Here is a 10,957-nt window from a genome sequence, read left to right as displayed (position 1 = left end):
GCGCTGGAACTCTTCTCCGGATTCGCCAACCGCCACCGTTCTCTTAGGCGCTGCTTGAGGTCGTGAGGCTCGGCACGTGAGCCCAGTCCAAGGGCGGGAGAAAGCTCGAGGTTCTGGGTGTTCGTTACGTAACTGTCCAAACCGGTGAGTGCTGAGCCGGACTGCCATCGTTCCTGGCTGCGAAGTCTGGCCGTCAGTCTTGCTGTTTAATGATTGTCTAATACAGTACCTGCCGTGCTTACCCCATGAAATTGTTGCGAGGGCAACATAAGGTCATGTGCCTAGGGAAGAGACTCAGTTCTATTTGCCTTCCTCTTGTCTGGCCAACATTTTTATTGGTGTTCATGTATAGTGTGGGTTTCCCATAGTGCAGACAAACCAGACAACTTTGCTTTAATTTACCCATGTCAGGAATCAGTCAGTCATCAAGTCCTGACATTCTTTTCTTCTCTGTTCCCAGGTCCTTATTTATTTATTTATTTAATTTTTTTTTTAAATGGTTTTTTTTTTTTAATTTTTTTTTTTTAACGTTTATTTATTTTTGGGACAGAGAGAGACAGAGCATGAACGGGGGAGGGGCAGAGAGAGAGGGAGACACAGAATCGGAAACAGGCTCCAGGCTCTGAGCCATCAGCCCAGAGCCCGACGCGGGGCTCGAACTCACGGACCACGAGATCGTGACCTGGCTGAAGTCGGACGCTTAACCGACTGCGCCACCCAGGCGCCCCCCAGGTCCTTATTTAATCTTTGTATGTCAATGTCCTGTAAACCAGATAGTAGTACTACCTACTGAATATGGTTTTGAGGAGCAAATGAGATAGTTGATTAAATATAATGAACAAATAATTGGGCACGTGTTATAGAAAAAAAATCAGGGTAATGAGGTGGACAGGGGTAAGGTGTGGTGCTAATCTATATAGGGTGGTCATGTGGACCTCTCAGGAGGTGATACTGAACAAAGGCCTAAAGTGAGGAAATGAACTATGTGAGTATTTGGGAGGAAAGTAACTTCAGGTGGAATAGCAAGTGCAAAGGCCCCAAACAGAAATAATGTTGCCTTGTTTTATGAAGAGCAAGGGCTTTGGATCACAGTGAGTGAGGAGGAGTGTGGTAAGAAATGAGGTTAGAGATAGTGAGAGCTTTATCATAGTGCCTGGGAGGCCATGGTATCAACTTTGGATTTTATTCTAAGTGTGCAGGGAAGTCATGAAAGCTTGAGGGTGGAATAGTGACTTGATCTGATCTACATTAACAGAAATATTCAGCTGCTGTGTATATATATGATTATTTTGGGGGTGATATAAATAATGAGATAGGGAATTTGTCATTTTTTATTATTTTTCTACTCTTGCTTTGTTCATTGCAGTCATCCCTTACTAGATGCTTTGTGGAACGAGTTTAAATCTCTAGCTACAAAGTTTATCAAACACTTTTCAATACAACACATAACATACTTGTTGAGGTGGTGTATAGCTGCATCCAAACGATTCTGTATTAAATTACTTTCAAATACACAATCCCTGCTATTCTTGACCTCAATATTTCCAGTAATGTCTTCCTTAAAACAAATTTTTATCATATTACTCCTTTGCTCAAAAACCAGTTGTTACCAGTTGTCTAGGAGATATAAGCATTACACCGCCACCTCCTACTAAATTCTATTTCAAACTATTGATATTGTTAACTGGAAGACCTGTTAAACATACTGGTCAGTACATGATGTGCTTAAGTACTTAATATAAGGCTTTGTTTGTTTATTTTGAGAGAGCACACATGCATGCACAAGTGGGGGAGGGGCAGAGAGAGAGGTAGAGAGTTAGAGAATCCCATGCAGGCTCCGCACCATCAGCGCAAAGCCCAGTGTAGGGCTTGAACTCACTAACTGTGAGATCATGATTGGAGCCAAAGCCAAAGTTGGACACTTAACTGTCTGAGCCACCCAGGTGCCCCAACACTTTTTTAAAATATATATATTTTACAGAGAGTGAAAGTTGGGGAGAGGGGCAGAGGGAGAGAGAGAGAATCTTAAGCAGGCTCTATTCTCAGCACAGAGCCTAATGTGGGACTGGATCCCATGACCCTGGGATCATGACCTGAACCTAAATCAAGAGTTGGACGCTCAACTGACTGAGCCACCCAGATGCCCCAAGGCTTTCTTATATTAAATTCACCAAACATTTTTTCATTCAACTCTTCTCAGACATATGAAAATACCTACTGAATTGGGTCACTCAATTGAATAGTTTCCCAATTTAAAAAACTTAAAAAAAATTTTTTAATGTTTATTTTTTAGAGGGAAACAGAGAAAAAGCATGAGTGGGGGAGGGCAGAGAGAGCGGGAGACAGAATCTGAAGCATGTTCCAGGTTCTGAGCTGTCAGTACAGAGCCCGAAGTGGGGCTCAAACCCATGAAATGTGGGATCATGACCTGAGCCGAAGTCAGACACTTAACCAACTGAGCCACCCAGGGGACCCCCCAATTAAAAAAAAACTTTTAAGGCAAATAAAAGAATCTTTGTAATAGATGACATCTTCTCAGTAAAGGAAATAATGTCATAAGCTTAAAGGTGATAATAAACTCCATTCAGTTTCAGTAGATGACAGTGCTTCTGTAAATTGGGGGTTAAATGGTCTACCAACATAAAAAGATTGGCAATAAATTAAAACTCAGCAGACACCTGTGGGAAGCAATATCTTAGAGTCCAAACCAACTATGCTGTCAAAAATATATTTGACACAATATCATATATTAAATATTTTTGCCAAAATAGTTGAATCTGAATCTGGTGAAGCTTTCAAATAAGCCAGTTTATACAGGGGATAGAAGAACATGTTAAATGACACCATGGAGATACAATCTGCCAAATAAGATGGGAAATTTTATAGGACAAATGCCCCAATTTCTTCAATAAATGTCAAATAAGGGAGAAGGGGGCAGGGGACTAAGGTAGATTTTTTTTTTCCTTTGAATATGGTTGACACACAGTGTTATATTAAATAAGTTGGATAAGTTTATACATTATGATATATTTCACTGTAAGTGTAGCTACCATCCATACTGATTAGATTTAAAAGATTTTAAGAGGCATTGTTTGGATTTTGTTTTGAACAAACTAAATGTAAAAAGACTTATAGAAGCATGAGAAATTAAAGTAGAATCTCTACTTCGGTAAAGATTTATATTGAGGATTTTACAAGTGAAATATGATGTCTGTAATATGTTTTAAAATAATCCTTGGGGCACCTGGGTGGCGCAGTCGGTTAAGTGTCCGACTTCAGCCAGGTCACGATCTCGCGGTCCGGGAGTTCGAGCCCCGCGTCAGGCTCTGGGCTGATGGCTCAGAGCCTGGAGCCTGTTTCCTATTCTGTGTCTCCCTCTCTCTCTGCCCCTCCCCTGTTCATGCTCTGTCTCTCTCTGTCCCAAAAATAAATAAACGTTGAAAAAAAAAATTAAAAAAAATAAAATAAAATAAAATAATCCAACATCAGGGGGGAGCCTAGGTGGCTCAGTCAGTTAAGCGTCCAACTCTTGGTTTTGGCTCAGGTCATAATCTCCCAGTTTCATGGATTCGAGCCGTGCATTGGGCTCTGTGCTGGTGGTGTGGAGCCTGCTTAGGATTCTCTCTCCCCTCTCTCTCTGCCCCTCTCCCACCCACACTGTCTCTGTCTCTCTCAAAAATAAATAAACTTAAAAAAATAATCCAATGACGGAGGGGGTGAAGGAATAGAATGGATAAAACAAAATTGATCATTTGTTAATTATTGATCTGGATGATGAGTAAATGGGGAGTGTATAATAATATATCTAAATTTCATGGATGTTTGAAATCTTCCATAATAAAACTATATATGTATGTATACCCACATATTTAATTTCTGTTTTCATGTGATCTTGCCAAATGAAATCCTCCTGGTTGACTTCCACTTAGAATCTCACTTTGTTTGACCTTTTGCTCATTTCAGAACCCTGAATATAGACTGAATAGAACCAGAAAGGCTTCAGGTAAATAGAGATGGTTATGACTTTGTGCCAATACTATTTATAATCAACTCTCCAATCAAATGAATATTGGGTGAATTTTAACCACAGAACAAAACCTTTACCTAAACATCACATATTTTTTCCTGAAATAAAGCAAAAATTTTAAAATTAATCTCATTATTTATACCTTTTTGATCAGCAAAATAGTATTCCCAGTATGCTAAATAATTTTATACAGGGATTATCTTCATGAAAATGTTTGGTTGAAAGAACACATTCCTTTACTGAATCAGGAACTGCATTACAAGAGGTTAGTGCTATTACAAATGTTAGTTGCTGATGAAATTAGACTATGGAAAGACATTAACTAGATAGTTTACCCTTACTCACTGGCTATGTCAGTCAAGGACTAGTCAGGAAAACTATACCAGTTATTTTAAACAGAAAATTTAATATAGGGATGTTGTTAAACAGGGGTTGCAGAACTATGGTGACAAAAAGTGGATACTGCTATAAGAAAGCAGTAGCGACTACAAGAAGTAAGTACCACTCTGTGTCCCCAAGACCACTGCACTGGTAGGTTAGTGATTTGCTGAGAAGACTCATGGGACTCAACATATAGTTGTACTCACAGCTATGATTTCTTACAGCAAAAGGATATAAAGCAAAATGAATAAAGGGAAAAGGAGCATGTGGGATATCTAGGGGAACCGGGTAAAACTTCCAAGGGTCCTTTCCCTGTGAAGTTGTAGAATCACACAGGATATGCTTACTTCTGACATTCTGACCACATGTGTGAAATGTTGCCAACCAGATAAGCTCATTAGAGACTGTCGTATACCCAAATTCCAGACTCCACAAACCATATTGCTTTCACAGTTTAGGCACAGTGAGGCAGTCTTATCAATTCTGGGAATGGTGAAAGCTTACCTGAAATACAGGTTTTTAAATGCCTGCCAAAGGCCAACCTTGTAAGCAAGTTTTTCAAAGAATAGCAGGCAAGCCTGACTTTTCTGCATACTCCCCTCCTACTGAGGGAACAAGGAAAAATTCTGGGCTATCAGAACTTAGAAACTTAGTGAAAGGGTCCCACAATACTGGGACTCAGATCTCTGAGGGGAGACCAGTGCTTGCTCGGCTGATAATAGTGCCTAAGAAGCATAAAGGTGACATATCTCCTATTCCCAAACTCCACGGAGCTGGGACTCAGGTGTCTAAGGAGGAAGCATCGATTGATAATGGGGCATCTAATGGGATGCAATGAGGCCTTACTGAGAACATAGGAAACAGTTTAAAAATAAGTAACTTGCACAGACTAGAAACCAGCATGGCCAACAAGTCAACACTTATCTTCTGACCTTGACTCAAAATGCTGCTTTGTAGGGACGCCTGGATGGCTCAGTTGGTTAAGTGTCCGACTTCAGCTCAGGTCATGATCTCACAATTTGTGAGTTTAAGCCCTCCATCAGGCTCTGTTGCTGACAGCTCAGAACCTGGCTTCAGATTCTTTGTCTCCCTTCCTCTGCCTCTTCCCCACTCGTGCACGCTCTCTCGCTCTCTTTCTCTCCCTCACAAAAATAATAAACATTAAAAAAAAGTTTTTAAAAGAATGCTGCTTTGGGGCGCCTGGGTTGCTCAGTTGGTTGAGCCTCCGACTTCGGCTCAGGTCATGATCTCACAGTCTGTGGGTTCAAGTCCCGCATCAGGCTCTGTGCTGACAGCTCAGAGCCTGGAGCCTGCTTCTGATCCTGCGTCTCCCTCTCTCTCTGCCCCTCCCCCACTCTCACTTTGTCTCAGTCTGTCTCTCAAAAATAAATAAATGTAAAAAAAATTTTTTTTAAAAGAATGCTGCTTTGTATTATATGACTTCTTGAAAGATGAAGCAGCCACTCTGTAATACCAAAATATTAGAACTGATTTTTAAAACAGCTCAATTAGAGTGAGTCAAAATTGGAAACTTGAGCAAGTTATTCAAACCAGAAATGTAAACAAGAGAAAAGAAGATAACTGAATACCCAGGAAGGGCCACAAAAAGTAACAATATAGTTTAGGGGCTCTTCTCAGCTTTCCAGATTCAGAGATTTTTAGGTTAGGGCACTCAGAATTTATCAAGAAAATGGATCATCCTAGTTATATGACCAGCGTCTTATCCAACCCTATAATTCTCCTTTTGCAACTCCCTGCCACACACTGTGGCATCTAGTCACAGAACTGCCTCTAGATTCTACAGACCCCGTGGTGTTTGTTGCCTATGCTGTCTTTTCCTGGAGACTCTTCCTTCCTATTCCCACTTCCATCTCCTCTATTCCCTTTCACCTGGTTAATTCTTTCTTCATCCTATGAAACTGATCCAGTGTCACCATATCCAGAAAGTCACACCCTAGGAATTATATATAGCTACATATAGCATGGTTTGATATTTCTGTATAGTTCTAAAATCCTACAAATATATTTATTCTAACCACTTTGTATTATAATTGTTCCTATGAGTCTTTCTCCCAGCCCTGGACTATAAAGTAGCTGAAATACTATGGTTTCTGTGGTATTTCTATAATATATGAAAACAATAGGCAAAATATACTAGGATTACCATTTTAAAAATCTGAGACATAGTTTCTATTCTCCTATCTTCTCTTTTTGGTATTAAACATTATTTCTTTTTTTTTGAAACATTATTTCTTTTTAAAAATATTTATTTTTGGGACAACGCAAGTGGGGAAGGGGCACAGAGAGGGGAACAGAGGATCGAAACTTTGTGCTGACAGTCTGACAGCAGTGAGCATGACGTGGGGCTGCAACTCATGAAATGTGAGATCATGACCTGAGCCAAAGTTGGACACTCAACCAACTGAGCCATCAAGGTGCCCCTGAAACATTATTTCTTTAGTCAGTTTGCGTAGAATGTGGGTTTCAGATTTTTCAGCTCTTGTGTCCTCCACAAGTAGTATATTTTGTTGAGATTGCTCCTAAAGATGCTTTTGTTACATTAGCAAATTCTCTTGCCACCTGGGATGTGGTTGGTTTTGGCCAGGGTACCTTCCCTCACTTAAAGCCATCAGTTACTCTCTTAGTACTGTCACCTTATTTCATTTAAATTAAGCCTATTTCCCTCTTATATTTTTTTCCTTTTACCTTTGGGATTATTTTTCTTAACAAAAAAGAAAGAAACAAATGAATCAGGGAGTGCACTTTGTCTTCTGTTATATTGAGCCATCTACCTGAGGTAACAGAACTCATTTCATTATTCTTGCTCCAAACAAAGGCCTTTGTATTTTCTTTAACATTTTGCCAAAAGCCTCAGCTCATTGAGTGTTTAGCTTTCCTTACACTATTTTTATGTTTCTGCCACTTAAAAATTTCTTTTTTGTGTGTGGGGGGGGGTGTCTGGGTGGCTCAGTTGGTTAAGCTTCTGACTTTGGCTCAGGTCATGATCTCACTGTTTGTGAGTTACAGCCCCGTGTCAGGCTATGTGCTGACTGCTTAGAGCCTGTAGCCTGCTTCAGATTCTGTATCTGTACCTGCTCTCTCTCTCTTCCCCTCCCCCTGCTCATGTTCTGTCTCTCTATCAAAAAATAAACATAAAAATTTTTTAAATTTCTTTTTCCCCCCACCCAAATGTGGGAAAACTTCTTGGGGATTGCAAAGCACAATAAAACGTATGAAAAGAGAAAACAAAAATAACCAGTCAAAACAAAGTTATTGTAGCTGGAAGTACTTAAAATTGGTAATTTGTATTTTTTTTAAAGTTGCATAGCTTTAAAAAAAGTTGCAAGATGATTCATTACTGACAAACTGTTTAGCAGTTTCATTTAAGAGGAAACAATATATTTAATAAGTTGCAATTTAGTAGATAATCTTAGATTTAATTAATTATAATGTAATTATATCACTTGATTTACTCTTTGGACTGCATTGTGATATTGTTAAATATGTGATTTTAAAAATTAACGTTTTAACTTTCTTATGTAGAAGTGTTTTTTCCACTCGTGGGGGAAAAAAATAAAAACCTGCGATTATGGTCTACACTCAGAGAATGTGTTACTGCTTGGTTACGTTTATTGGGTTCACATGTACGACATTAAGGTATAAGAAGTAAATTATGTGGTCTTCAATTTAAGAAGAGGTGTGCAGAAACCTGATGTTGGGGAAATAAAACAGACTCCAAACTAAAAAACAAAATCAAAACCTAAGAAGTTGCACAGCTTTAGGGAACTTAATAACAAATGAAATTTTAAATCAGTTAATATTGGCATCTGAATACAAAATGTTTATCAATATTACCTTTGTAGATGACTATCAAGGGATGTGCAGAATTTTCTAAATCCCCATGTGTACTTTGTATACATATTACTCTGTTCTATATGTTTGTCCATCTCTCTATTGCTGAATCTTAGAGACCTCAGATTTCCGGCTGAGTATGCCTTCATTTTTGTTTTTGTTTTTCTAGTAACGGATCTTCATATCCTTTCACTTTTTCAAGCATCTTCAAAAGACAACAAAATCTATAAAAAAGAAATCTGATGTTTAATCTAAAGGTTGCCCAGGACAAGATCTGTTTATCTCAAACCATTGGTGCAGCCTTTAAGATCTACAAACAAGACCCTTATGTATAGATAAGGCAATCACGCTATAATATCACCCTGCTGCAGTTCTTCAAGGCATATTGCACATTGCTCAGCATCTTTACTCAGTACATTGTTAGAGTACCAGTTCGTTATAAAAGGATATGTCAGGAACAGCTGGATGGAAGAACTGCATAGGGCAAGGTATGTGGGAAGGGAATCAGGGTTTCCATGCTGAGTGTGCCACTCTCTCTAGTGGCCACGTGTTCACCAACCCAGAAGCTCCTGATTTATTTTTTTATGTAGGCCTCCTTTCATCTTTTCTCCTTTTTGTTAAAGTCTAACTTTACCAGGACTTGTGGTATTTATTCATATTAGCATCTTTATGCTTAAACTCTTTCCTTCTTTTTTGGAATAACTTGTGATTTTTATAGTGTGTAATTTTTGCCAACATTTACTTCTTACATAGTCTTCCCTTTAAGAATCTCTGGGTAGGGGTGCCTCGGTGGCTGAGTTGGTTGAGTGTCCCACTTCAGCTCAGGTCATGATCTCATTCATGGTTCATGAGTTTGAGCCCCACATCAGTTTACTGCTGTCATTGCAGAGCCTGCTTTGGATCCTCTGCCCCCCTCTCTCTCTGCCCCTCCTCCCGCCCAAACTTTCTCTCTCTCAAAAATGAATCAACATTTATATATTCAAGTCCCTGTTAAAAAAACTAGTCCTCTGTCTTTGCTTGAGGAATATACAGAGACCTCTGACTTATAAGACAACAGGTACCCTGCTCAGGAACTTTCCTTACTTTCCATCCTGGATCCCAGACCAGTAGCTGCAGTTAAATCATACTCTACCTGGCCAGGAAAATTCTGGACCTGTTAAGGATGGAAAGGGACACCTCAAAGGAGCTAAATGACCAAGCCAATAGGTATCATCCGTAGCTGAAGGACGGCATAAGGAACTAAATTCTGAGTGTCCTAGATCAAGGGGCAGGGGTAGATAGCAGAACATTGGATAGCATGATATGAATCCCTGACATCCCATGATATGATACGCTGACAAGAATCTGGAAAGGCAGTGCTAACATTCTACTAGGATGGCTCTTAGAAACTCAGAGAAAGTAATGGCCCACATTAAGTGGCAGGAATGGCAGGACTACTGTGGGATATGGTGGATGAAGGGATGATCAAAAGACTCAAAGAAGTAGCTATGCTAGAGTAGATATTCAATGCTAAGGCCGGAAAACTCAGCAGTTATGTTCCATGGGAAGGCTCAGAGGATACTCTGTTTCCTAAAGTAATAAGGAATGTGACAGAGGCACCAGCATCACTGAATAAGACTGAGACTAGGGTGAAGTGAATGAGGTACTTGCCTCAGGTGCAAAATTTAAGAGAGTACTAAAAAGTCCAGTAACCAATATAAATAAATAATCCTCTAATACATTTTTAAAAATCAAAATTAACGCAGGGGCACCTGGGTGGCTTAGTTGGTTAAGCAATTGACTTAAGCTCAGGTCATGATCTCGTGGTTTTTGAGTTCAAGCCCTGCATTGGGCTTTGTGCTGTCAGCACAGAGCCTGCTTCGATCCTCTGTCCCCCTCCCTTTTTGCCCCTCCCCTGCTCATTCTCTCTGTCTCTCTCTCTGTCTCTCTCTCTCAAAAATATTTAAAATATATTATTAAATAATATAAAAATATTAAAATTAAAAAATATTAAAAATCAAAATGCAGAAAAATCCATATGAACAAGATACCAAATCTTAAAGACAGGATCAATATTTCTGATTTTCTCGTTTTCCCCAGATTCAATATGGCCCAGCAAAGCACTGTTAGTTATGGTGGCTGTTCTTTACAGGCCTCTGAAGATAGTGGCAGATAAAGTTACAGAGCTGAGTTCCATGATAGCAATGGGGATGATGGGATCCCCAAATAGAGGCCACCTGGTGAGGTTTAACTATCAGAAGGAAGGTGGGCAGAATTATGATTAGCACAAGGTTAGAATGGCTGCCTGGAGGGTCCTGACCTGCGGAATGATATTTAGATGGTTGATTCAGTAGGATTTCCTTAGAGGCAAATTGATGGGCAGTGTACAGAAGTATTGTTCAATTTATTACAACCAAGAGAAATCAAGGATGGATGTTTAGGAGGTTGAAGGCAGCTATTCCAGTTAGGAAAGAAAAAAAAAAGTGGTCCTTTCCTTTAGTTTTCAGACCTGAGCTAGTTTTTAATCTTAGAACGGTTTGATTTCAGACCATGTGATTGAAAGTGAAACTAGGTCCTCAGGAAGGACCGTGTAACACCATAGTATGTGTTAATGAATCCCCTAGTACTTCTCCAAAGGTACCTATCATTTGCTCTCAAAACTATACATTGGGAAAAGTGGAATAACCAAATATTTTGAAGGCTGTAGGCAAAATGTCC

The 10,957-nt window shown here is 39.5% G+C and overlaps 1 protein-coding gene across 2 annotated transcripts in view; it reads left to right on the top strand.

Annotated features, from left to right (window-relative positions):
* Positions 1–7: 7 nt before the first annotated feature.
* Positions 8–10,957, top strand: part of SF3B1 (splicing factor 3b subunit 1) — a 60,752-nt gene continuing 49,802 nt past the window's right edge. Inside the window, exon 1 of one of the 2 annotated variants that reach the window (XM_025912533.2) lies at positions 8–144. The gene's annotated coding sequence lies outside the window, so the exon portion shown is untranslated. The remainder of the gene's footprint in view (positions 145–10,957) is intronic. The other variant, XM_086719214.1, reaches the window with a different exon arrangement.

This window comes from Puma concolor, chromosome C1 (assembly GCF_028749965.1).
Source record: "Puma concolor isolate L17-30 chromosome C1, mPumCon1.1.hap2, whole genome shotgun sequence".
NCBI classification, from domain to species: domain Eukaryota; kingdom Metazoa; phylum Chordata; class Mammalia; order Carnivora; family Felidae; genus Puma; species Puma concolor.
The sequence above is the reverse complement of the archived record's forward strand: the minus strand, read 5'-3'. Positions and strand labels throughout refer to the sequence as shown.